Below are 27,061 nucleotides of genomic sequence, written 5' to 3'. Positions count from 1 at the left end.
CCCAGCCCCCAGTAAAAAAAAGTGCCCCATCCCTCCTTCCAGTCTCCCTGAAAATACCTGATGCCCTCTATGGCCAGGAAAGCCTTTAAAGCATTTCACATTTTGCATTAGTTTGGGAAACTAACCAATGCAAATCCTGATTTGTGTTGGACAGTAAATCCCAGCTTCACACTTTACGTAGCGTCTGCATTATAAATAGCCTGTGGCCAAGGTTAATAAATCTGGGTCCTATTGTTTGATACCCAAAACACTCTTGCACTTCATGGTGCATGTTTTAACAATGGACAAATGATTAGCCTCTTGTTGCTTTAGGAAGCAGATACAGGTCTGCAATTTGTAGGCTTTCATAAACCTATGTTGCACTACGTAAGCTGCTTTTCTGATAAGAAACTGAGCATATAGATTTTCTATTAAACTTTAATCTCCCACATTTTGAACCTTGAAAATACTTAGGGGCATATTTACAAGGAAATGTTGGAGCGCAGAGCGGCGCCAAATTTGGCATGTGTGGCTGTGACATTTCCAAAATGCAGGGATGCGTAGTATTTACAACAACAAGTCGCATTTCTGTGTTTACCTGGTGCTGGTGCTAAAATTAGCTTCCTAGCACTCTTGCACCATAATGTAAGGGTGTCTGCGTTGCAGGAAATGATTGTTTGTGTGAATGAAGGTTTCCCTTCCTGCACATAAACAATCAATAATGGTGATTTGTTACTTCTATGTGTACTGTGTTCTTCAGCACCCATAGAAGTAGAAAATCATCATTATTTAATGAGTGGTTATGTGCAGGAAGGGACACCTTCCTGCACATAAACAATTATTCTGGTGTTTTGCTCTTTCAATGTGTGCTTACATATAGAAAAGGCAAAAATGAGGAGAAATTAAAGTATTTGTCATCGTATCGCCATTCTAACGCCTGCTCTTGAATAGCTTTAGTTGTTGGCGCTGCCTCACATTTACACATAGTTTTAAATCTGGGGCAGTGCCAAAAAGCAATGGGTGTTGTGATGGAACACCCACAGCAGCACCAAATGCACGCTCCTTTCATGCAGTACCATATGAACAAAGCAGTGTTAAGCCACAAAAAGTGCCTCAGCGCCACTTTGTAAATATGGAGTAGGGCATTGCGGCACCGGAACGTTAGTAAAAGTGGCGTTCCTGTGTCGCAATGCCCTTGTAAATATGCCCCTATATTCCTTTCATTTCTCTTCATAAATGAACAACAAAAAATGAAAAACTGAACAAAATGTTTATCGTGCTATGGATTGCAGCGAATTTTGCTTGCTTTATTTGCTAATATGCAAGTAGCAACAAAGATGGAAAAAGCCATGTGCTTAATTTTTTCCACTAATGAAAAGTGCACGTGATGAGACCCCTTTTCATAAAAACTACAGGACAACTGTACCTAATGTAAAACACTCCGCAGGTAGTACTGGTCAACATGTATGCCTTACATGGAGGTAAACGTGGATGGAAAGTAAAGCATATTTGATTCTTTCTGGTCAACCTTATAATTTCAGAAATATATGCATGACACATTAAAATTCATTAAGGTGTATGTGCTCTTCTATAAGAACCCTAACAAAAAAAAAAATTTCAGAAGGGTCTCCCTTCTTTGGATACTGTGTTATACAGTATTTGCCTGTGGCCCAATGGTAATCCCTGTCCTGTGGTTTGGATCCAGAACTGGTGTGTTCAGAATGAACCGACTCTGAATGTGAACTGAAGCACCGGCCATTCTTGGTGTGGTCAGGAGGGCCATTGCAAATATAAAAGCACCCCTCCTCTAATGGTTCTGGCACTTAGAATACTTGTGTGGGTAAAGAAAGCACGTGGCTGGAGGATTATAAGTAATGTGAAAATGTATGCAGGAGTGAGGTGGTCATCATCTGCATAGAGCTCTTGGAACTGAGCAACACCTTTATTGACAAAATACATCTGTGGAATTGTAGGATGGCATAAATATCTTGCTAACACCAGATGGTGAGTAACCATCACATAGCACAGTTTAGGATGCCACAAAACTCTGGCCAGCAACATATGGAAAGCAACCATCACATATCACAGTGTAAGATGCCACAAAACTCTGGCCAACTACAGATGGAAAGACACCATCACATAGCACAGTGTAGGATGCCACAACACTCTGGCTAACTCTGGCTAACAACAGATGGAAACCAACCATCATTCAACTCAATGATTTGTGAATTTATCGACTTCACATTGTGCAGCAACTAAAACAGGTAGTGTAATCCAGAACAGCATGTTAGCATGGTTTTGCAAACACATGAAGATCAACACGTAAACATTCAAGCTAGACAAAAAGTAACATTTTGTGTCAACACTTGAATAGCCATCATGCACCAAGACTGTGTAAATTGAAAATATTCTAATGGTACTAAAAAACATTTACCAACCCGGTCGAGAAACAAACATCCTGAAAGTGACCCACAAAAGAAACATTTATATATGCCAAGCAAAATGTTTATTGTTATAAAATTAAACAGTAAGGGGCCCATTATGATGTCGGGCGGATTGCCCCCGCCAGGCTGGCGTTAGGCACCGCCAGCCTGGCGGGGACAATCCGCCTGACATCCACACTTGTTTCCCTCCCCCCGCCATATAAGTATGGCGGGGGGAACTCGGCAGACGGAAAGACCGTCCGCCGCTTTTCCGCCCCAGTCGCCTTGCGGCCGAGGCGGAAAAGGAATAATATGGTGGCGGTGTCTATCAGACACCGCAAGCCATATTATGATGGGCGTCTTTAGGTGCCTTTCCGCGGTGGCGATGCCGCCACGGAAAGGCATGCGGTCTTCACTCTGGGGGCCACCTGCGGGCCCCTAGAGTGAAGTATAGATGGGGGGTGCACACGGGGGGTACCTGTGGTACCCCCCTTCATTTGCATTAACAAAGCGTCAGGCACCGCGCGGTGCCTGTCGCTTTGTTTATGCAAATGCATCAATGCATTTTTAGCATTGTGGCGGGCGGTGCACAGAGCACCGCCCACCACAATGCTAAAAATGCAGGATGTGCCCGCCATTGTGGCGGGCACATCCTAATACCCCCCACGGGACCCTCGCCCTTATGGCGGGCGGTCCCGAATTCCGACAGGATGGCGGGCGGACAAAGTCCGCTCGTCATCCTAATGAGCCCCTAAGTTTGCAATGGAGTTGAAATGAAGTGTAAACTAGTGAGCACAGAAATAGAACAATTGTAACCCTTCACACTAAAAATACCTGCAACATTACAGGTTCAGTACATTAATTTTCCCTCCTGCATACTTCTGACTATACAACTATGTAAACATATGTAAAATACAAAAGACCGCAGTTAGACCTGGCAGCCTGGCTGTGGATCTTTTTGTCAATTATTGTCAATTAATCAAAAGAGAGAATGGACACTTGTAGCTATAGGACCATTGGCTATATTGGATCACCCTCATAAACACTGGTTGTTATTTGCGGTGTATATCTATTCTCCGCCCCACACTCAGCGTTATGGCATAGTCATCGGGTGTCCAATTAACGTGCTATATGCCAGCTTATCCAAGGCAACCTCTGGTCTGGATAGCAGTGTCTAGAGATTCGAAAGACACCTCCAGAGGGAAGGTGAAAAACTAAAGAAAGAAAAAATTTAGATCTAACTAAAAAACAATATCTCTAAGGAGATGTATTGTTGTTAAAATCGGTTGGATATGGTGGTCAATCGGGTAACTAGATTGACCTATATCTCTCAATGAACGGTCGACATGTTTCAGCTCTCTCTGGCCCAGCCGGGTCTGTAGAGCATTCGTCAGGACAAATACAACAATAATTGGGTACTCACACAACTTGTGTAGGTTTCGATACGGTGTGTGCATTTAGTCAACACTCGTTTGGAACGTTATTTGGGTTCCTAAAGACAGAAAACACGAAACACAAAGACACAGAGAAAATGTCATCTCTAATGTTATGTGATCAAAGGTTTCATCATATAGCAAATTTTATACACTGTATTCGGATTTACAAAACAAAATTGTGCACCTGATTCTGGGCATTTACAACAAGAGAAAGAAGAAGAAGAATAAGTAACAGTGGGGACGAGTTGGGTCTATACCTTTGCATTAGTGATATAATGAAAAGTTCGCTTTGATATTGAGCGTCAATTTGTTTGAGGTGGCTGAAATTCTGCGCGGTATACATAGATGTAACAGACATTAGGTACAAAGTTTACCGCTGGTGTAAACAACATTCTTTGTACATTATTAAATGGGTGTGCCAATTTTACATCTCATGGTAGGTTATGACAGCCTTAGGTTAAGGTCGGAAAATACTCGATAAACGTACAGAAATATCCTCACAATGAATTAGTCAGAAAATGTTGCTATACGTTAGGAGAACATGTTCCCAATTAACTGTGAAAATGACTTTAAACACATGCATTATGTGTGAGTGGAGTATAATGACACATAGAATCATGCTATTTTATATCGTTAGTGTATCTGTGAGGGTCGAATATTGTCAACATGCTCGAAGTTTTATAGTGGTATGTCATTATTCGAGCGCAATACATAATAGTTAGGCTTGTTTCGTATATGAGGTCATTATGTTTAAACATATTGCCGTGATTGGCGTTTTTAACTTTAAACTTTTACCTTGATAAGGATACTCGCTATCTTCCTCAGGGTGCGTGGGAAGTCAGTGCAACCCGAGCTGTAACAAGTAACAGAAACATTTCATTGCGGGTCACTTACTTTGTGAGGTTGTTGGAGAGAATCTCGTGAGGACGCCATTCTTACCCGCATGTTACCGGAGTCCTGGCGTCTTGTGCTGGCTCTGCCCCTGGGTAGGCGGAGACCAGTTCTACTTCCTCTTTAAAAGACGCATAGAGGTAGAAGGAGGACTGGAGTCGTACTTTCATACATGGACCGAAAGGTTATGGAATACCATCTATAGTGCATTAACATATACCTCGTTTTTACCTGAAAGTATCAACATTGTCTCTTGATGCTCGGTAGTAAATTATGTTGTAATTTCTGTTTCGTAAACATATATGTTCATAGTAAAGTCAAAAATAAAATTAAGGTTATGGGGAAAAGTCGTTGATTTTTACAAACTTGTGATTAACAGGGGAATGTTTCACGACCAGTTAATTTTCCTGATTTTTATGAGAACTGATGCCACGGTATATTGTCGTTTAAACCAGTGACATGGGTTTGGAGGCGGTTCACCCACCTCTGTTCTTTCTCAAAGAGTATTTTCTCTGCGTTCAGGGTTTTATTAGTCAACATCTCTAACACAGTCCATCTCAGTTCTTCACAAGTATGACCTACTTCTACAAAGTGATTGCACAATTTGGTGGTATTCTTCTTAAGTCTGATGTTACTTTTGTGCTCTCCTATTCTCACCATGACTTTTCTACAGGTCATACCCACGTACTTTTTTTGGCATGGACAGCTCACCAGGTATATCACATGAGTAGAATTGCAGTTTGTGTGCTGTCTTTGAGTCCACAGGAGGGTTTCGGTGAGTTGTAGTGTCTTAGTTGTGTTGGTTAATTTACAAACTACACAGGTTCCACAAGGGTAGTGTCCAGTAATGGGCGTCATGTTCATGTCTCTTTCTAAAGTTGTCACCGTTACTTTAACTGGACGTGTGTGCACTAAGGTGTCTTTGAGGTTTTTTGTGCGTTTGTTAGCGAACCTCGGTTTTGGCCAGTTATGTTTACCGGATGTGATCATTCCCCAGTTTTTCTTAACTAATTTTTGAACCTCATAGGTTGCTGGACAATAAGTTGTTACACATGTAACTAGATCCTTAATAGGTTCCTTGACATGACTCTGGAGAAGGCATTCTCTATGTTGGTGTTTTGCTCGTTTGCGACATCTGGAAACAGTAGAGCCTGTATAGTCTCTCGCTTTTAGTTTTTGACTTAATTCTAGCGCTTGTTGTTTATAGTCACTATCTTTGCTACAATTGCGTTTGAGCCTTAAAAATTGACTATAGGGGAGATTATCCCGCAACGGTTTTGGGTGATAGCTATTGTAGGACAGTAGACTATTCTTAGCCGTTGGTTTCGTGAAAGTTTTTGTTTCCAATTTCCCTTGTTCAGAAAAGATGGTCAGGTCTAGGAAATCTATCTGCTGGTTACTTGAGGTGAAAGTAAATTTCAGCCATCTGTCTCTCCCTTTGAGCCACTCAATAAATACGTTCAGATCTTTATCCGTCTGCCAAATCATTATGATGTCATCTATGTAACATTTCCAGTATAAAATACTGGAAACGTGTGGATTGTTATCATTTAGTACATACTGACTCTCAAAATGACTCACGTAAAGTCCGGCTACTGAAGGAGCAAAGGCACTGCCCATGGATGTCCCATGGTACTGTAGGAAAAGATCTCCATTGTATTCAAAAAAGTTTTCTTTTAGGGCTAGTCGACAGCATTCCAATACAAAGTGTCTTGGGGTGGTGTGGGTCCAATTTTCCATGTATAGAAGATCTTCTAACATCTGTAGAGTGTCTTCTTGAGGGAGGCTCGTGTACAACGACTCAACATCCAACCCTACAAGTAACATAGTCTCAGAGTTAAAGTCCTTTCCTACGATTTGAACTAGAAGATCACTTGTATCTTTAAGATATGTAGGAGTTTTTTGGACAAGGGGTTTGAGATATTCGTCTGCAAACTTTGAAAGGGGCTCTAATATGGAGCCTATCCCCGAAGCTATCGGTCGACTTTTTGTGAGTCTTAGGCAGAGAGTAGAAGAAAGGTGTTTTTGATTCTTTCGGTGTTAAAAAGTCAGCCTCTTTTTTCGATATCCACATGTTTAGTTCTGCTTCATGTATCCTAATCGCAACAGTATTCCTCAACCTTTCTGTCGGGTCTGTATCTAGTTTCTTATAGAACTTGGTATCAGACAGTAATGATAGACATTGTTGGTTATATCCCTCTTTTGTAAGAATCACTACTCCTCCCCCTTTATCCGCCGGCTTGATGATTATATCTTTGTTGTTTTTTAATTCTTCAAGTACCAGGCGTTCCTGTTTGCTTAGGTTCTGGAAGGTCTTTGTTTTCTTCATGTCTAGCATGTCAATACCCTTCAGGAGAGCTTGTTCAAAAGTCTCAAATTCGACTGGAACGGTGCCATTAGGAGGATTAAAAGTGGATTTTCTCCTTAATGTCGTATCTCCTTCATTTTGTTGTTTTTCTTTGTCTGAGAAAAAAGCTTTCAATGTTAATGTCCTACAGAACTCTGATATTTCACACTTCACTTTGAAGATATCCAGAGGAGGAGTCGGGACAAATCCTAGACCTTTATTAAGGATCTTCATTTGGTTCTCAGTCAAATTAATCTCTGATAGATTTACGATAAGTGATTCTTCTTGCTTGTTCCTTGCTGAGCAGACGACATGCTGCGGGTCTGGACATTGGGCTGTTGGTCTTGCCAAGTCAGATTTTTCTTTCGTCCACGGGATTGATTCTGGCCTCTCGATAAAAAAGGCTGCTGTTGTTGAAGTTGTTTTCCCACATTTTGCATATATTGATTGCCCATTTGAGGGGGCTGTTGCATATCGAGGTTGAAGGGATTAAACCAGTTTCCGAATTGTGGCATATAAGGTTGAAAAAAAGGTATTTGGTTTCCTTGAAAGAAATGTGAACGTTGTCACCTATTTCCTCTTCGTGGACGTCTGAATCGGGAGTTCCCCCGGCCTCTTCTGTTGTTATACTCATCTGTGCTTCCTTCTGAGCCATCTGAGGAGTTCCAGCCTGTTGATTTACAGACTGACCCTTGGTCCGTAGCTTTATAAACTTCTTTGGAATATGGATGCATCCGTTCCTGACTAAACTTTTTTAGATCTTTTCGAAGGTTTTGAAGTTTGCTCTGAATAAGAAATTCTTGTGTTTTTTCCATCTCCTTTGTTATTTCTTCTAGTCTCTTTTTGAACACTTGAGGGTTGATACCCTTTTTGAGTTCACTTTCACATATTTGAATTTGTGTCAGCAAGGCCTCTGAAAGTCTCTTAGCTGTCTTGACTATTAGGACCAGATAGACCAAAGTGCATTTCCAGGAAATAGACGACCAATCGTGCCTGAATGCCAGGTCATGTAGAAATATCCTGGGGGCATTGTTAACCCACAGACCTCTTGGAGCTGATTTAGATCTTAAATATTCGGTCATGATAATGCCATGTATGGCTGTGCGAATTTGTTCTCTTTTTTTCTCCGTTAACGTGTCCCAATCGTCCGTTTGGGCTAAGGCTTGAGTCAGATCGGAGTTTTCTAGGAGAGGTTGTGCTGCTAGGATTTCATCAATATCACTCCCGGTAAAGCTAAGACCACAATTGTCCTCCATAGTTCTTTTTTCTTCTCTTCTTGATTCCCCCTTAAATAACTAATTGTAGTTCGTAAGGGATGTTATTCCAAGATTTCTCCCGCAGCTGTGCGCTGCTTAAAGAACGTAATCAGGTAGTAGGGAGGAGGAGTTGAGGTCCATTCAGTTCCCCATTCTAGAATCAATTAATCAAAAGAGAGAATGGACACTTGTAGCTATAGGACCTTTTTGGCCATTTGTAAATCATGGGATCAAGTCCATAATTGCATAGATGAAGGTAGTGGATGAAGAGTGTAGGTAATATGTTCAAATCATTGGCATTCATCTAAATGAAAATAGACTATACCAATTTGGGGCATATGGGTATATGTTTTCTTGCTAAAAAACAGAGTTGTACCACCATGTAATACAGTTCTTTGTGGTAATGTGGTAGTTAATGCTGCTGAAGGGATTCTGCAGAACAGATCTATGCTTGGGAGAATAAAACATCGGTTTCTAGGCACTGAGTCACTATACCACCTCACTATCTATGAAAAAGAGTCCGGCCAGCTAAGGTGCCTTACTTGCCCTCCCAACCTTATCAGGGAAACAAGTGAATTGGCACCCCAGAACACAACATTCTTGACCCACTCAGGTATCGCGATAACAGAACACACCCTTTCTCCCTCTATCTTGTTCACAATAGGATAAACAGGAGACACAAAGGAAGTTTCAAATATTTATTTAACCTACTGTGCTCTGAAATGCAGTATTCGTGACACAATTAGAAGAAAATGTATACTGAAAATACTGTTACCATGGTTATTAAACCGTATACCATGAAACGTCCTGTCATTATATAGGACAGAATAGCTCCCCTGCTACTGAAGCTAAATTATTATATATGAAAAATTTATGTATGTATGTATTTTACACCTATAAAGCGCTCTGTATCCCTACGGGCATCCTGACACTAAAAATCTCTGGGATTAGTGCCAAACCCCTTACCTAAGCATGCACAGATGGACGTTATACATCTCAGCAGATGCAGTGTTCTTGTCTCAGAACTCTCATTCCATGTATGTGTTTTTGGCTCCTGCGGTTATCTATCTGAAAAGATGTGTACACATAAACAACAGCTGCATTTCTGTTTTATGTCTAGGTGCTAGTGCCTGGCCAGAAAGAATAACAAGAGACATGATTGTTTGACCTTGTCTGTAGTTATCACACTAAATCCCAAGAAAAGAACAGAATTTGAAAACATATGCAGGTTCTATGTAAATACAATGTGGCACAAAGCAAGCATGTGCATGTAGTTGTGTGTGCAAAGAGAATGTGGCCTAGAACGTGCACAGTTAGGCAAACATAGGGACAACTACAATGGACCATGCTGGAAACACACAACAATGCAACTGATACAAAACAATCCCAAGCTGCGGTGTGAACATTTCCCCATGGGGTGAATTATATGGTAAATGCTGACTAAATATTAAGTATACCATATATAGTCTGTCTACATTTTTCTATTTCAATCATGACAAATGTGATTCCTCTTCTGCTGTGGCTGCTGTATACTGATTAGGGCCAGGTACATGTGCTTTGATTCAACCTAATCCTTTATGTTTGCTGAATCAAATTTCTATTCCTGTTTCCTATTTTGCTGCCATAATTAAAGACAGAGGGAGCAGTCTTGAAGGATAACATTAAAAAACTATTTCTATAATGATAACAGTTATCACAGTGATATAATCCAATTAAATTATTTCAAACATCCTTTTAAAGTTAAATTTGCCATTCATTTGTAACTTTTGAAAGGTAATTGTTTCCAGAACCAAATATTCAAAGCATAGCTAAACTACAAGAACTTTTCCCCCATCACACCAAGGGTAGGAAGGGGTGCAGTATTGCCTCTCACGGATCAACACTTGGTCCATCAGAACAGCATAGTTAGATTGTTGCTTTCCATCTATTGTTTGCCAGTGTTGTGGTATTCTACACTGTGTTATGTGATGGTGTCTATCCATCTGTTTTTTACAATGTTTAGAGCAGTTGCCTGGTAAGACCTGAAATGCAACTCTAAGCTTTCTCGCAGAGCACTATAAATCAAAGTTTTATGACAATGCCAGACTCTTTGTAACTCATCCAATGTAATTCACAGAGCAGGACCTCAAATTATCTCTACCACTCCCACTGCCCATGGGACATCAAGCTTGCCACGTAACTGGAACAAGAACTGGGAGTTGGAGATTGCTTGAGTGAGAGAAGCCTGCTTGAGTAGGATGCATGCAATTAGCAAATGGAAGTTAAGTGGATTATTACTTCGTCATGGGTGCAACAGATGTGAGTATGCATGTATGAGCAAATGAGTGCTTATGTAAATGTATGCACTTGCCAGTGTAATCATTTTTGTTGTGCCATCCTTGGTAAAATAATGTCTTTGTTAAAATATTGGTAGCTTTCAGCATGATGGGGGTATCAGTGGCTGAAGGCTGTCCATGGTTTATAAAATGCTGGCTCAGTTTAATAGGAGCGGCAGCTCCTCTGCTATGGCGAAGCAGCGTCGCACCCCTCCCCGGAGCAGAAAATCAAAAATTAACTAAAAATATTTAATTTTTCTTCACAGTGGGCCTGAGTCTTGGAGGCAGGGCCATCAGAAGGGAGCAGGAGGCAGTGGAATGTTGGGAACTGCTGTCAGTGCGCATGCAGTTTTGGCCGTCCATCTTCAGATGGCCAAACCGAAATGCGCACTGACATCTCTCAAACCCAGCTGTGTTGCTGGCAAATGGAGCGCAAAACCAACCCGCTCTGCCCAATCCCGATGCTGCTCTCATTGGAATTACCACCATGAGAGCAGCATCTGGATTGCCTGTAGGGGAGCCTCAGCCTGTGACCAGAGCAGCAGAAGAGCAGTGAGCAGAAGCGTGGCGATTGGCAGGAAAGTCATTTTGTGTGTTTGTTTTTTTCTGCCCCCCTGCTTCCCCACCACTTTTACCCGACACCTGCAGCTTCTGTTTAATAGAGTCAGTTCTTGGCACATTGTGGATTTCATGAACAGATAGTGTCCATTGTTCACCCTTGATATGATGCCGGTACTGTTATTGTGTATAAATCCAGGTATATTATGGGCATCCGTTGCATGATGATGGTGATAAATAGTGTAGCGCTGGCCCTTTGATTATCATAGTATTTCTCCCCATATTTTAGATATGCAAGCCATCAGAATATATTCCAGAGAAATACTAGACAAGATGTGCCCATGCATGACAGTAGTTAATGTCAGTATTGATGACATAGATACATATTTGGCCAATAAACATACAACTACAAAAAGGAAAAAATTGTAAGTTTCGACAAAATTTGTTCTTGAAAACAATGAGCTTCAGCAGAACGAAGTTTCTTTTTCTGAAGTGAAAAGCTTGTAGTTAAAATAAAAATGTACTTATTTTCCTAAACCTGTCTAACTGAATTTTTTAGCCACAATTATTACACTGAAAAAATACATATTTAAAGCTGATATCTGAACAATAATTATTACATCTTTACGAAACCCTACTGTGGAAGATGGGGGTAACCCTTCTGATATCTGGTTCGGTGAGTTAAGTGACATCAGAGCTTCACGAGCTTTAACAATCAATGAGATTGTGCGATTTGTGTATTTCGTTTTTATTTACTGCACCTGTGCCATTCGAAACATTTCAGTCATAACATATAATTAAATATGTACTTCAAAAGTGTGAGATGGACATCTAGCGGGGAAATACAATGTAGAAGTACGGTTAATGCGACAAAAACTATATATACTGTGCGAAATTCTGTACTGACAATATGACCAATTACTTTTTCAATATTTTTAGATTGTGCTGCATAATGCACCATTTTTCAACTACTTTCTCAAAATATTTTTGGAGCATATAAAACTCCAAGCCTCCAAAGGAGGAATATTTTTTGAGTCCATTTACCAACCAATGACGTCAAAGTAAATATATGTAAAGTTGTACTGAAAAAGGGCACTTGGGGGGACGCGAGTCAAAATGGCTGCCGCTTGAGGAGCTCCTTCGAGTTTTCGCCCGTATTTTCTTAAAAAACGAAGATTTTGTGTCAGCAATCAATACCTGGTGGGGTCGCTGTGCTGGTGAAGCATTTTCCTGCATTCTGGTGAAGTTTGATCCTCTTCTCTGCGCCGAAAGTCAAATTTTCAGCTCCCTGGTACCTGCTCCCTGCATTGCTTGAAGGTACTGCCTAGATTCTCTGTCAGGGGGGCGGAGTATACTTCAGGAAAGGGCCTGGCTTGGGCCTAGCCACACACACAGTACAGTTTAGCTGCTGCACTTGTTATTCAGAGGATTGCTTCACTTCTTTTAATATATTGCCTTAGAATTTCTTCATTTATATTCAAATTGAATTGTTTTTTGCACAAACATGGAAAATAAAACTCGTATTCACAATAAAAGGAGACAACAGGTTTCACCACCTCCACTAAAATCGAAAGTGGTAGAATCTTCTGAACCATCACTTTCCGTAATTTTGGAAGAAATTCAGGCACTTCATGCTACTACAAACCTTATTGCGACAGAAAATAAAAATGTGCGAAAAGAAATGGCATGTTTATCAATGAAAATATCTGATAATTCCATTAAAATTCAAGATAATAAAGTCAAAATAGACACTTTTACCCCACTTGCGGCGAAAATATCTCCAATGTGCTCACATCTTTTGGATATGGAAAATCGCAATAGGTAATATACCCTTTGCATATTTAATTTGCCAGAAGAGGTTGAGGGATCTAACTGTCGATTATACTTGGAGAACCTAATTCCTGGTCTTTTAAATCTCAAATTCCCTGAAAAATTTGAAATTGATAAGGCTCACAGACTTTTTTCCCATCGTAACCCTCATCATACCAAGCCTAGGCAAATTATATTTAAGGTGTTTCGTCATCATCACTTGGTAATGATCAGGAAAGCAGCAAGAGAAATTCCCTCATTGATGGTTAATGGCAAGAATATCTTTATTCAGCAGGATTTTGCAAAAGAAACTGTGGCAATACGCAAGGAATTTACTGCTCTTCGCCCTCAACTAAGAAGTCTTGGATATCAGTACGGTCTTTTTGATCCCTCTACAATGGGCATATGGAAGGATTCCTTCTCAAAATCTTTTCAACGGCCTGAAGAACTGCGCCATTTTCTTGATCAACTACTTCCACCTTCAATGGACACTCATGATCCTACTACTTGAACTCTTTCCGATATGCTTTCAGCTGCCATACTTCTGATTATTCCTTCATAATTCAGGGATCCAACGGTTTCGGTCATGCTTGTAGAGCGTGTGTGCGTTTCACTGCTTATATTTGTGTTTGTTGTTTTGTTTGTGTGTTTTGTTTGTCTTTTTTTCCTTGTTTTACCTTTTCCTGTCCCTTTACTTATTCTGGAGTTACTAATTTCTCTTTTTCATTTCTTAGTATATGTACTTTTTCTGAACACCCTCTTCTTTCCTCTGTTTCTCTTCTTTATCTATTATGGATAATATCAAAATAATTTCCTTATATGTTAAAAGTTTGCGGCATCCAGTTAAGCGTACTAAAAGTTTCGATTATTTGGGCAATTCCAAAGCGGATTTTTGTTTTCTACAAGAAACTCATGTTGATGATAACATTTTAAATCATATGAATAGAAAATGGGTTGGCAGTTTTGTTTCTTCTCCTGCTAATGGCAAGAAGAATGGAGTAGCTATACTTGTTTCAAAGGCATCTCAATACCTAATTGTGAGTAAAATTACAGATATAGATGGGAGATATTTAATTGTTAAAGTTAAAGTTCATGATTCTATTCTATTTTTATTAAATGTGTATGGGCCTACGGCAGATGTACATGGTTTTTGGAATAATCTTGCAACAGAGGTGTTAAAAATTGGAAATGTTCCTTTAATTGTTGCTGGTGATTTTAATTTTATTTATGATCCTTTATTAGATAGACTATCTCGTTCGAGATTCCATCCCCCTAAAGTTTATTTTTCTTTCAAACGTTTCTACAAACTACTAAATTGGTTGATATCTGGCGTCTCCATTTTCCTACGGATTTTATTTTACTTTCATTTCAAATCCACACAATTCCCATTCTAGAATTGATTATATCCTAGTTACAAGACAGCTTATTAATTCTATCAAGATCCCTATAATAGGTAACATTCATGTTTCTGATCACGCTATGATTTCTTGTACTTTAAATCCAAATCCGTCCTTCACCAAACAATCTAGATGGAGAATGAATTCTAGCATAGCCCTCAATGACCGTAACAAGCCAAAACTTTTATCTTCCATTAATGAATATTTTCAACTGAACCCTCAGGGTTCTACTTCTCTGGTTAATAGATGGGATGTATTTAAAGCTTATGTTCGAGGTGCTACCATTTCTATTATGGCTCACGAAAATGAGACCTTCAATGCTAATATTAACCATTTAGAAAAACAAATCGCAAAATATGAACGTCTCATTATTACGTCCAATGATTCACAATATAAGGATACATTACAAAAACTCAGTTATGAGTTTAATACAATTCTTAGTAAAAGAGCTGATATTCAGATTTCTAAGGCTAAAGCTAAATTTAGTTTCAATGCAAATGAATCCGGAAAACTTTTAGCAAACTATCTCTGTATTAAAAAAGATAAAACTCAAATTTCTTCTATTCATGGCCACAATGGTAAGATTGCCCTATCTCATAATGATATTGTTAATGAATTTTGGGAATTTTACTCTAAATTATATAATAAACCTGATTTTAATGATACTTCTTTGGTAGATTCTTTCCTTTCCTCCTGTGATCTCCCTAAGATTTCACAGTCAGATAAACTAGGACTTGAATTACCCATTACTATGGATGAAATACACTCTGGGATAAAATCCCTCAAATTAAATAAATCTCCCGGTCCTGATCGTATCCCTGCAGAATTTTATAAGGAATTTCAAGCCCAACTCTTCCCTGAATTACTTCAACTTTTCACAGTGTTTAGTTCATCAGGAAGTATATCTGGGTCTTTTACTGAGGCTTTAATTATTGTTCTTCCCAAACCAGATAAAGACCCCACTCTGGTTTCTAATTATCGCCCAATTTCCTTAATTAATCAAGATTGTAAATTATATGCTAAAATATTGGCCACACATTTATCCCCTATATTAGATTCTATCATACACTCTGATCAATCTGGGTTTATGAAGAATACATATTCAGCTAATAATACAAGAACTTTGTTACATGTCATTGAACAAGGTCAGTTGCTGGCTAGTCCTTCAGGAGTCATAGCTTTGGATGCTGAAAAAGCCTTTGATAAACTTCATTGGCAATTTCTTTTTCATACCTTATCATCTTTTAATTTTGGTGATAATTTTATCCGCATGGTTTCCGTTTTATATTATGCTCCTACTGCACGTTTATTTATTAATGGTCACATTTCTAGTCAATTCTCCCATTTTAGGGGTACTCGTCAGGGATGCCCTCTTTTCCCACTATTATTTTTAATTTGTATTGAACCCTTTCTTGCAACTATAAGAAATTGTGACAATATTAAAGGAATCACTGTTAATGATGTTATTCTTAAAACCCTAGCATATGCCGATGATATACTTTTATTTATCAGTGATCCTCTGTCCTCATTTCCTTTCTTAATTGAAATAATAACAAAGTATTCTTTGGTTTCCGGATATACGTTAAATACTAACAAAACAGAATGTTTTCCTTTAAATGTGTACTGTACTCCTGATATGATTTCTATGAATGAAATTATTTGGCAAAAGAATAAATTAAAATATTTAGGTACTTTTTTCTCTTCCACTATAAAATCAACATTAACTTTAAATAGTAACTTTGTGTTAGATTATATTCAAGATGAAACGTCTAAATGGTCGTCATTATATCCGTCATGGTGGGGTAGATTAGAATCTATTAAAATGAATATTGCTCCTAAAATCTTCTATACCCTTGCTATGATCCCCATTCAATTCCCATTCAAATTTTTATAAAGATGTTGATAAACTTCTTTCCAAAATTCTCTGGAATAATAGGGCACATCGTATTAGCTATAAAAAATTTAAAATGTCTAAAGGTAATGCTGTATTTGGTATCCCAGATTTTCTGCTTTATCATAAAGCGTTTATTTTAAAACAAAGTGCCATATAGTTTAATCAATCATTTTTACTTAATCCACCTGCATGGTTCTGCTTTGAAAAATCCATTGTGAAACCCTTTCCACTTCCCACTCTGTTGACAATGTCTAATAAATCTTCATTTTTTCGTAAATCTATTATCAATAAATCCACTAAATTGATTTTCAATGACTTGGACTCAATTTTTCAATGTCCCATGTATAATACTGGTGAATTATCTTTATGGTATAGCAATGTTATTAAATTGAATAGAAATATTAGTTTTTGGTTTTCTTGGATGAAAGCCGGAATTTTTTATCTTAAAGATGTTTATTCAAACAACACTTTTATACCATTTGAGGATTTGCAAACTAAGGGGCCGATTAGGATGGCGGTGAATCCGCATCCTCCGGGCCGGCGGAAGCCACCGCCGGCCTGGAGGATGCAGATTGACCGCCGCGGCCACAGGAAAGACCCACCGCCAGATTAGGATGGCGGTGGGATTGCGGTGGGACCAGCGGTGGACAGCAGGTCCGTCCGCCGCTGATCCGCGGGTTGTGGAGGGCTATTTGGTGGTGGTGTCTGCAAGACACCGTCCGCCAAATTACGATGTGCAGGGAAACATGCTTTTCCACGGCGGCTTTTCCGCCGTGGAAAAGCATGTGGTCTTTGGTGTTTGGGGGCCCATTGCGTGCCCCCAGGGTGTCGGGGGTGGGTGGTGCACATGCGAGGTACCTATGGTACCCCCCAGCATTTACACGCACAAAGCGGCAGGCACAGCGCGGTGCCTGCCGCTTTGTGCATGTAAATGTCAAACATGCATTTTTAAGCTTGCGACGGGTGCTGCTTCAAGCAGCACCCACCGCAAGGTTAAAGATATGGGATGTGACATCCTAATTGCACTGGAGGGACCGCTGCTGCCCCTGCGGACGGTCCCTCCACCTCGGGGGTGGCTGACGGACGCAGGTCCGTCCGCCATCCTAATAGGCCCCTAAGTTTGGTTTGGTTAATTCTGATCTTATGAAAAATGAATTTTTATGTAATTCGATCTTAGATTCTTTTGAGCAACCTATTCCTTCTAATACTCCAGATGATTTATCCACATACATCCAAACTGTATCAACAAATCGTCAGGGTGTTTCTATTCTATATATGAAATTGTCTAATAATCTAGGTAGTAATATAAATTTGATTGCTACATTCTGGAATACTGAGCTATCTCTTTCCTTATCTGATGATACATGGGAAAGTATTTGGCTTAGTAATATATCTGGATGGTTAACTGTTTCGCTTTTCCAAACTAACTCTTATATTATACTTACTTGTTTATGGACTCCACTGCGTTTATTTAAGGCTAAACTTCTTCAATCTGATACTTGTTGGCATTGTAATTTACACTCTGGCTTGCTTCAACATATGCTTTTTTCTTGTCCTTTAATCTCCAAATTTTGGGAAGAAGTTTGGGTTATTATTAAAAAGATTCACAATATTAAAGATGATTTATCATATAAAATGCTAATATGCAAAGATGTTATTTTATCGCTGGATTTAAGTGATCTTGAACGTAAACTCTTTAATTTCTTAATATCAGCTGCGTTAAACTCTATTACTTTTTGTTGGAAAGATGTTTCAAAGTTATCTGTTCATGCTTGGTGGTCATGGGTTATTTTTACAAGAAGAGGTGCTCAGTTATCTATGTCTGGGGTTTGTCATCACTCTATTGCTTATCATTCATTCTGGATTCCTGTTGATATTTATTTATCAAATTAATACTATGTTTCTTGTTTATTAATCATTTATTAATCTTATATTATTTAATTGAAATTGATTAGGAACTCAATTTGTATTTTACTATTCTAATGTTCCCCTCCCTTTCTTTCTCCATTTTTAGTTTTTCTATGATTATATTTTCATTATATCTATTGCAATGTGTAAACAAATATTGTAAGTTAGATATTGTTATAGATTGTTGTTATTTACTATTAGATATTGTTATAGATTGTTGTTATTTATTATTATTTTTTTTGTATGTCTTGATGAAATAATTTGCAATAAAATATTTTGAACTTGGAAAAGCTGTTAGGGAGCTGCATTAAGAGCAGCAGCCCCACTAAAGATGTGCCTGTTGACTTGAGGCCTCGAGGAGAAGTTTAATGTACTTTCAAGCACCTCTGGAGCTTTCACAATTGGAGTGTTGGGCCACCTGCTTGTTGGCCTGAAGGATGCAATACCAGCATGTTAAACGTAAAGGAAACACTCAAGTATACATTATATTGACAACGAAACGTTATATGTTTAGGCCATGATCATGAAAAGGTCTCATTGACAAGAGCAAAGTTAATAGTCAATCATTGCATGTTTTAATGAAGGGCACTGACAAATCTTAAAATGCTTTATTGACAACCCCAAGGTTAACAGTGAGTTACAACAGGCCTCAATGAATGTTCTTGTAAGATGGAACCCTCCAAAGTGATTTTAATGGTGTTGTATTTGTTTTATATGATGTGTTTCTGTGTTTTCAATGTGGTGACACCTTGACAAGGCCTTTTTGATAACAACTACCCCTTAGGTTGTGTCTTGTATGGTTGAATGTATTGTGGTTATAAGATTTAGAGATCCTTAGGAGTGTAACATATTATGAGAGTGTTTCCAAATGTCTGTACAGTATTCAGTTCTGTGCATAATAAAGTATTTGACCTTTTTATAAGAAAAAAGAAAAAAGAGCTTTTTGGCCTCACAGTTGAACAAGTCTCTTGGGGTGGAACCTTCTGTCCTAAAGGAAGGACCAGGCTTTACTCACTTTCCAAGTGCAGGTGCAAACTCACAACTTTCTGACATCATCCACAATCGTTGACTATTCCTATGGTTCGCTTGTGTCTAGAGTTATTAAATTTGGAGGTGAGTAAAGGATGACTGGGCCCATCTAGACCTAAACTTGGCCCCCCTAAAGTTATTTCAGATAATGGGGCACTTCCTCATTCTCCATGAATCCTCGTGCCATAGCACCGTGACCTCCACCATACTCCAATGAATAGTCATGCTCTGTCAGTATATCACACCAGGTAACGTCGGTTCCAATGCATACCAACTGTCCTCTTGGCTACCAGGAGCTCCAGGTAAAAAAATCAGTTGGAAGCCTCTCCCACTTTACGGTGCCCCGAGGTGCCCAACAAGCAGCCAGCCATGCAATCCAGATCCTCATTGGCGCAGACCTCCAACCACAGCCTGCCGGCCAACAGACAGCTTCAAAACATATGCACCATATCTGCCTCAGGGGCCATCTTCAAGGGCATTCTGGAGATGCAGTAGGGCATATCTTATGTATTTTGGCTTGTGTTAAGTATGCTCTGTGTAATATGGTATACTGTATATATTGATAATGGGCATTGCATGACACCTTTCTTGGGAACATCAGTCTCCTGTCCTTATTCGTTTAGGTCAACACATGGTCTATAACCTGCTCCCAAGTATGTCGAAGGGCTCCCAGAGGTGCTTACATTTTATGAAATATGGGTTTTGTAAACGAAGTACTCAGTCTCTACCCACTGCCCTTGGTGTAGAATGCATGTGTCAGGGGGTGCATCTCCAGCACCATGTCAGTAATGCCTTACAATTGCTCTAATTAGCTCATGAGCTGCCTATGTGCCAAGAACTGACCTGCCGGAAGACCTATTCTCTCAGTCAGGAAGTCAAAGGGGATGAGGACCTTATCCTGGAACAAGTCACCCACTGTACCCACCTCAATTGATTCCCAGAGGGCCACTCCCTCTCAAACTAGGCATGCTCAAAAAGAGCAGAACAGAGGGGGATCACTGGGACAGATCGTGGCAACCCTGGCATGACACTCTGTGATGGCACTTGCGTGCCACCCAAATAAGAGTGTTTGAGGGTATGGGCAGTGCTGAGCCAGAGAGAAACAATTCCTGTAAAATCCTAAATGCCCTTGCCTTCAGCCCGGGCACACCTCTGTTAAGTGTCACCCAGCCAACTAATGAGTTGGCCATTAGAGCTGTGCCTCCAGCTAATAGTATTCGAGCACCAGATCTCCCAACCCTCCATGCTTCGTTGGTAATTGAAGTTTGGTCAGAGCCGTTCTGCGCCTCCCAAGCCCCACACTAGACTACCCAACATTGTATTCAGTGTAGGAAATGTGCTACCAAAGACAGGCATTGTTAGATGGGTGACAAATTAAAAGAGTCTTGGCAAGATGACCATTTTTGAAAGGGCCACTGTCCCTGCACTGTTAAGGGAAGGGAGCCCCAAAAGGCAACCTGGGTTTGCAGGGAAATAATCATCTTTGTGAGGTTACCATTTAGTAGATCCTGGCACTTGTGATAAATGTTAATGCCCAAGATCTGAAAGTATGTTGTTCCCACTTAATATTGTGTACCAACCTCTATTTGGTGTGGAGGGGCAGTGCGGATGTAGCGGAAAAAGGCAGGTCTATTGCCAGTTTACTCCCAACTGTGAGGCAGCTTTGAAGATGTGTAGTATATGTGGAATATTATCTATTTTGTTGCGGATATCCCTGATGTACAGGGAGACAGTATGTGTCTCACCTCATATGGTAATGCCCCAGGCTTGTCCTGATTGACAAAACTGCAGTACAAGAGTCTCCACTGCCAGAGTTAAAAGCAACGGTGAAAAGGACAGCCCTGATACATACCCCTTCTGACCAGCAGGGGGTGGCAATGAGCCAGCTTGTTCTTACTCTCTCCAAGGGTGCCGCATAAAGAAGTCTAACAAGCCTCAGCAACCTGCTGTCAATTCCCAGCTTTTATAAACCCACGAACATGCATCCCCAATCTAGGGTGCCACATGCTTTTTCACGGTCAAACACTAGGCAAGCTGAGTAAGGCCAATGTTGCAGAGTCTCTGCCAGCAATCTGTGTTTTCTATGGACATTAAGAGTTGTGGATCTGCCTGGAATAAATCAATTTTGGTCCGGGTGGATCAACACTTGCATATGCCCCATCAGTTGATCACAAGGATAGTGCAATAAAATGTTGTTATTGTGACGCATCAGGGACAGCAGCTTGAAAGAGGTGACCTTAATTGCGTCTTGTCCCAGCTTTGGGAGTTGGACCAAAAGCTCATGGACAAGGGGAAAGCAACCCATGGAAAGGATCACTGCATAGTTTAGGGACCAATAGGGCTTTGTACGTTTTATAAAATTCAACAGGTAGGTCTCCCAGCTGGGGAGTTGTAAAAGATGGAAAGTCTCCTATTACCCATCAAACTTTCTGTTCTGCAATAGATTCATTCAGGTCCTTTCTCTCCACTGGGGGCATTTCCGGCAACACAACTGCAGTGAGAAAATCTCATATACTGGACTGCTGCTGTACCGGCACCCAGCTACATAGGGCCTGGAAATGCACATAAAAGGCATCAAGTGTTGCACTGTGGGTAGTGGTAAGCGATGTCATGAAGAGGTGAATGACAATGACCGTCTCCACATCAGATGCGTGTTTTAGGAGATAGCCACTTAGGCATTCAACAGCTACTGGTAGAAAAGTAACGGGGAGCGTGGCAGTGGATAGGCATGAACTGCAAAGGGGCCCGACTAATGGACATCTCTCACTCAAACTGCAACACATACATGATGTAAGGCTCAATTACAACTGAACAAAATGCTCAACTCCCTTCCCAGGTTGGCAGAGGAACATCTGGCTGCCCAAACAGTGAACATTAAGTTCTACGAACATGGGTGCCTTGGAGCACTCTATGAGAGCCCCAGAGCATCCTTCATGAACAGTGGGGGGTTGTGGCTCAGGAGGCTGACTGGGCAGCATAGGCATGTTACCTGGGCGGGGGAGAGGGGAACCCATAGAGAGATGAGCATATTATGGGAAGTTTATTAGAATCAAGGCTTGGAAAAAGGGCACCAGGTCAGTGGCGCACTCAGTGATGCAGCACAACAGTAAGAGGGGTGGCCCCCAGGGGCCACTGGGAGGGGGGAGGAACCCTCATCCTTGCCAATGTCATCAGTCATTTGTGTTGTCATTCTGGGGAGTAAGACTGAGGCACAATTAAAATTCGATGTGACCCTGTTCTGCCGGAGCAGCTTCCGAATCTTTAATGGCTGGACCCTAGTCATGGTTGTCAGACCCTGCATCTGTTACTTTCTTGCTTGGGTTGGTGTAGGGGTGCCGACTGTCAGTCTTGATGGCCTCTGCTGTTGTGGCCGCTTGCATCTGAACTGAGGGGGCAGCGGGTGCTGATTCTGATGGCTTGTAACATCTTTGTTCCACCAATCCCAGGCATTCTCCGATTCTGTACAAAATATGTTTTGTGATACGCAATAAATTTAAGCTTGGTAGTGTAAAAGAGGGCATATGTTTGACTTGCATTCCTTAGTCTTTCTTTTCTTCACTCCCATAAAGGTTACTTGTTTGTGCTAGACTGCGGGTGTAGAATCCGGGAAAATAAGTATTCGCACGTTATCAAAGGCAACCTGGCCCAACTGCCTAGCAGCCCGAAAGATCACATGATTGTCTCTAAGGTTCAGGAGATAGGCCACCACCTGTCATAGGGGCACCAGGCGGAGAGCGCTGTCCATTCACCCAGTGGGCCCACTACACTGCAAAGACAGAAGACAGACCTGTAGGAGCCACAGTGGTGGAGAACCATGTCTCAAAAAGGGGAGTGGGGTCTACTTCGTCTGCACCCTCCAGGAAGCCAACTATGCGGAAAGTGTTGCTTCATGCTTTCCCTTTTGCATCCTCTACTCTGCTCTCCAGTAGGCAGACTGTGTTTGTAAGTTCCATTATTCGACTAGCGAGGTCCTTAGTTGCAGCCTGGAGGGCTTGTACAGTTGATTCAGCCTGTGTGACTCTGTCCAAGAGTTTACATCTCTCAAGAGGCTGTGTTCCACCACCACCACGTCCACCCTGCCACCAAGATCATTCCTGGAGTCCATGATGGCCACAAGTATTTATCCAACTTCGTCTCCGTGGGGTCAGATGGTGTACAGGACATTGCAGCTGCTGTCTTTGGGGGCAGTGCTCTATTTGCTGTATAAAGTTCAAGAGGTAGTTTTGTTGGAGGGTCCCCAGTCACGCAGCTGTGCCTCATTTGACAACCATGCCACACAGCCATTCAGCACACAGAAGTATTCTTACCAGGGCAGGGAACCTGGGGAGAGGACCTACCTGTGCTCTAACTCATCAGGCAAGGGAGGCACATGCAGTCTCACCAACTTGCTGGTTCCTTGTCTGAGGATGGCATGATATGCACTGTTCAGTGCACCAGCGGTGGGGTCTCACAGTCGGAGCAGTGATGGGGAGTCAGCACCAGGTAGGTGTTTCAGCACCAATTCAAAGCAGCCCCTCATGGGGGGGAGTGCTTACCCCCAAACAATGGTCCAGGAGGTACCGTGCATCATTGTATGAGGGGTTGGCCTTACCCCCAGAGCTGTGTCGAGAGGTAAGGCCTCGGGTTGGGCACAATTAGCCCTCCCCCAGTATGCTCCATGGGAGGTAGCTATTCCTGTTTCACAGCAGCCCTGAAGTTGAATGTGCAGTCACCATGCACCTCAGCGGCATCGTTCTCTGGACACTGCACTACAGTTATGAAGGGGACTCCGTAATATGCCCATTCCCTGTCACTCACACTAGAAGAGTTTCTCACTCTTGACCTCTGCATGGGATACCCGGGAGGGCTGCAACATTTGTGGGTGCCACAGGCCAGGCTCTGGTATCACCGTCACCCTGCAACTGCATCTAACACACTAGGTGAGGTTCCACGCACAGGGAAGGGAAAGAATCAAGGGCCACGCTCTCTCCAAAATCTTTCATTGGAAGACCACTGGGCCCAGAAGGCCGGAATCACAGCAATCGGCCCCCTAGTTTCCTGCAGCACCCAGGATCAGACTCCCTGACAGCCTCGCTCGGTCAGGCCTCCTCCTTCAGTCTCCACCACAGTTGTCAACACTCTGCATCATCTCAACAGCCCGGATGGTGTTGGATGATGAGTTCCACGCAGGGCAGTTTTAGATGTTATCCTCCATCTTGTGTCTCCAAGCCATGCCCCATGTCAAACCCACTATGAGTGTGCTTAGGTAAAGGCTTTGTGATTTGCAAGTGTGGTAGGTGAAAGCCCCTTCCCCTTATCGAGTCAGAGATGGCCCATCCTGCCACCCTTTGTCTCATTTTCTGAGAGCAATACACAAAGACCAACTTCCAGCTACACCTAGTCATGTGACCCATGATACAGGCTATAGGTGCCAAGTGATTAGGACAAGAAAATACTGACGTTCTAAAAGTGGCATTTTCAGAATGGTGACTTAAAATCCGATTTTACCTTTAAGGAGGGTTTTATATTACAATTCTTTAGACACCAAACACAATAGTTCTACCTGCTCTCAATTTAAAGTTGTTAGACCTGGCATTTCTAGAGTGGTATTTCCCTAAACTTTTTGCATTTTACCTCCACGTTTCACTGTATCTTTTGTGTTGGCCTCAGGACTATGAGCACTGTGCCACTGCTAGTTAGTACTAAAGTGCATGTGGTTCTTCCATAAACGTGTGCAATTGGGGTGTACCTGAATGACATATTTAATTACTTTTAAATCCCTTGTAAAGTGCTGTACCATATATACTCAGAGCCTGTAAATTAAATGCTGTAGTGCCAGTGTGTGCAGTCTAATGTCACTTTGACTTGGCATTTACAGCTCCTTGCCAAGCTTTAAACTCCCCTTTTATTACATATAAATCACCCCTAAAGTAGGCCCTAGGTAGCTCTGGGGACAGGGTAAAAGTTAAAACATGTAATACATGCCCTGGTAGTGACAAGCAGCCTATTTCGTTTTTCACTATTGTGAAGCATGCACCTCTCATAGGTTAGCCTTGGAAATGTCCTTATATATTTTTAAGTGGTAATTCCTGGTCAAAGAGATGTAGCATTTTGTGTTTTATATCTTTGGATTGGTAATGATAAATCCTTCCTGCTGGAGCAGTTGGATTTAACCTTACTGTTTTAGAAATGCCACATTTAGAAAGTGAAAAAGATAAAGGTGACTACAATGGATTCATTCAAAGGATATGGTTTAGAGTAGCTTTAACTTAGATGAAGTGACATTTAATGACAGGTGTTGGAATAGCTTGAAAATATACAACATAGTAAATTAGCAAATCATTTTCTAACTAAGTTAAAGCTACTCTAAACCATATCCTTTGAATGAATCCCTTGTAGACACCTTTACCTTTTTGACTTTATCACCCAAGCCCATAAGGGTTAATTGGTTTGCAAATTATTTTCCTACATTTAGAAAGTGGTTATTTTTCTGCACTTGTTGTTCTGTGTGCATTACAGCCTATCTCTAATACAGGACTGGGTTGGGCTTGGTGACAACTTCATTTGTACATTCCCTCTAGACAGCCACAACACAGGTCACTCAACTGCGTCTGCTTTCATCTGCATTCTGATGGGGCTTTCTGGGCTGGAAGGGATGGGAGGGGCTCACACTCAACTTGGATGGTAGTGTCCTGTCCACACACGAGGTACTGATAACCACTCACTGATAGCCTGGCAGACAGGACTGGGTAGAAATGGATCGTTGTGCACTTCATAGATCTCCTTTGAAGTCGTCACCTATATCAAAAGAACTTTTGGTTGTAAGTACTGGGGCTCTGACCCCCTAATATCAGACACTGCTTGGGACGTATAGCCATATGCTGCTGGCTCTACATATGCACATTGCCAGAATGACTGGTGTGCTGCCAGGAAGGACTGGCACTTTGTTAACTGCTTTGTTGTGTTGGTATGCTTATTCCTGAGTGCTGTGCTGCAGGAGAAACTGCCACTCTGCGGCCTGCTTTTGTGTGCTGCCTGCTGCCTGCTACATTTTTGTTATTCTAAGAGTGTTCTCCAAAGGCTTGTTGGCTTGCCCCCTGTTCCTAAAAGACCAGTCCAGCAGCTGAAAAATCTGCAGACTCTGCACTTCACTTCTCTAAAGACAAATGCTCTACTTTAGGAAGCCAACGCTCTGTGCTCCCCATGGCCGCACCCTGTAAGCGGAGTCTCCAGATGGGAGTGACACCTTGGGCTGAGTGCTGAGAGGATCAGCTGGATTCCCTTTTAACTTTGGAGTCACCCAGGCGCTCGTCACCAGCCGACTGGACTACGGCAACGCCCTCTACGCCGGAACCACCGCCAAGCTCCAGAAGAGACTCCAGCGGATCCAGAACGCCTCGGCCAGACTCATCCTCGACATCCCCCGACGCAGCCACATCTCCGGACATCTGAGAGACCTGCACTGGCTCCCCGTCAACAAAAGAATCACCTTCCGTCTCCTCACCCACGCACACAAAGCCCTACACGACCAAGGCCTGAGCTACCTCAACAACGGATCAACCTCTACACACCCAAGCGCCACCTCAGATCAACCAGCCACGCCCTCGCCGCCGTCCCCCGCATCCGAAGAGCGACAACAGGAGGAAGGTCCTTCTCCTACCTGGCCGCCAAGACCTGGAACTCACTCCTGACCGACCTGCGCCTGACCCAAGACCACCTCTCCTTCAGGAAGAAGCTCAAGACCTGGCTGTTCGAGCAGTAACGGCACCCCCCCCCCCCACCTAGCGCCTTGAGACCCTACGGGTGAGTAGTGCGCTCTATAAATGACTTGATTGATTGA

This window comes from Lissotriton helveticus, chromosome 4_1 (genome assembly GCF_964261635.1).
Source record: "Lissotriton helveticus chromosome 4_1, aLisHel1.1, whole genome shotgun sequence".
Classification (NCBI taxonomy): domain Eukaryota; kingdom Metazoa; phylum Chordata; class Amphibia; order Caudata; family Salamandridae; genus Lissotriton; species Lissotriton helveticus.
The sequence above is the reverse complement of the archived record's forward strand: the minus strand, read 5'-3'. Positions refer to the sequence as shown.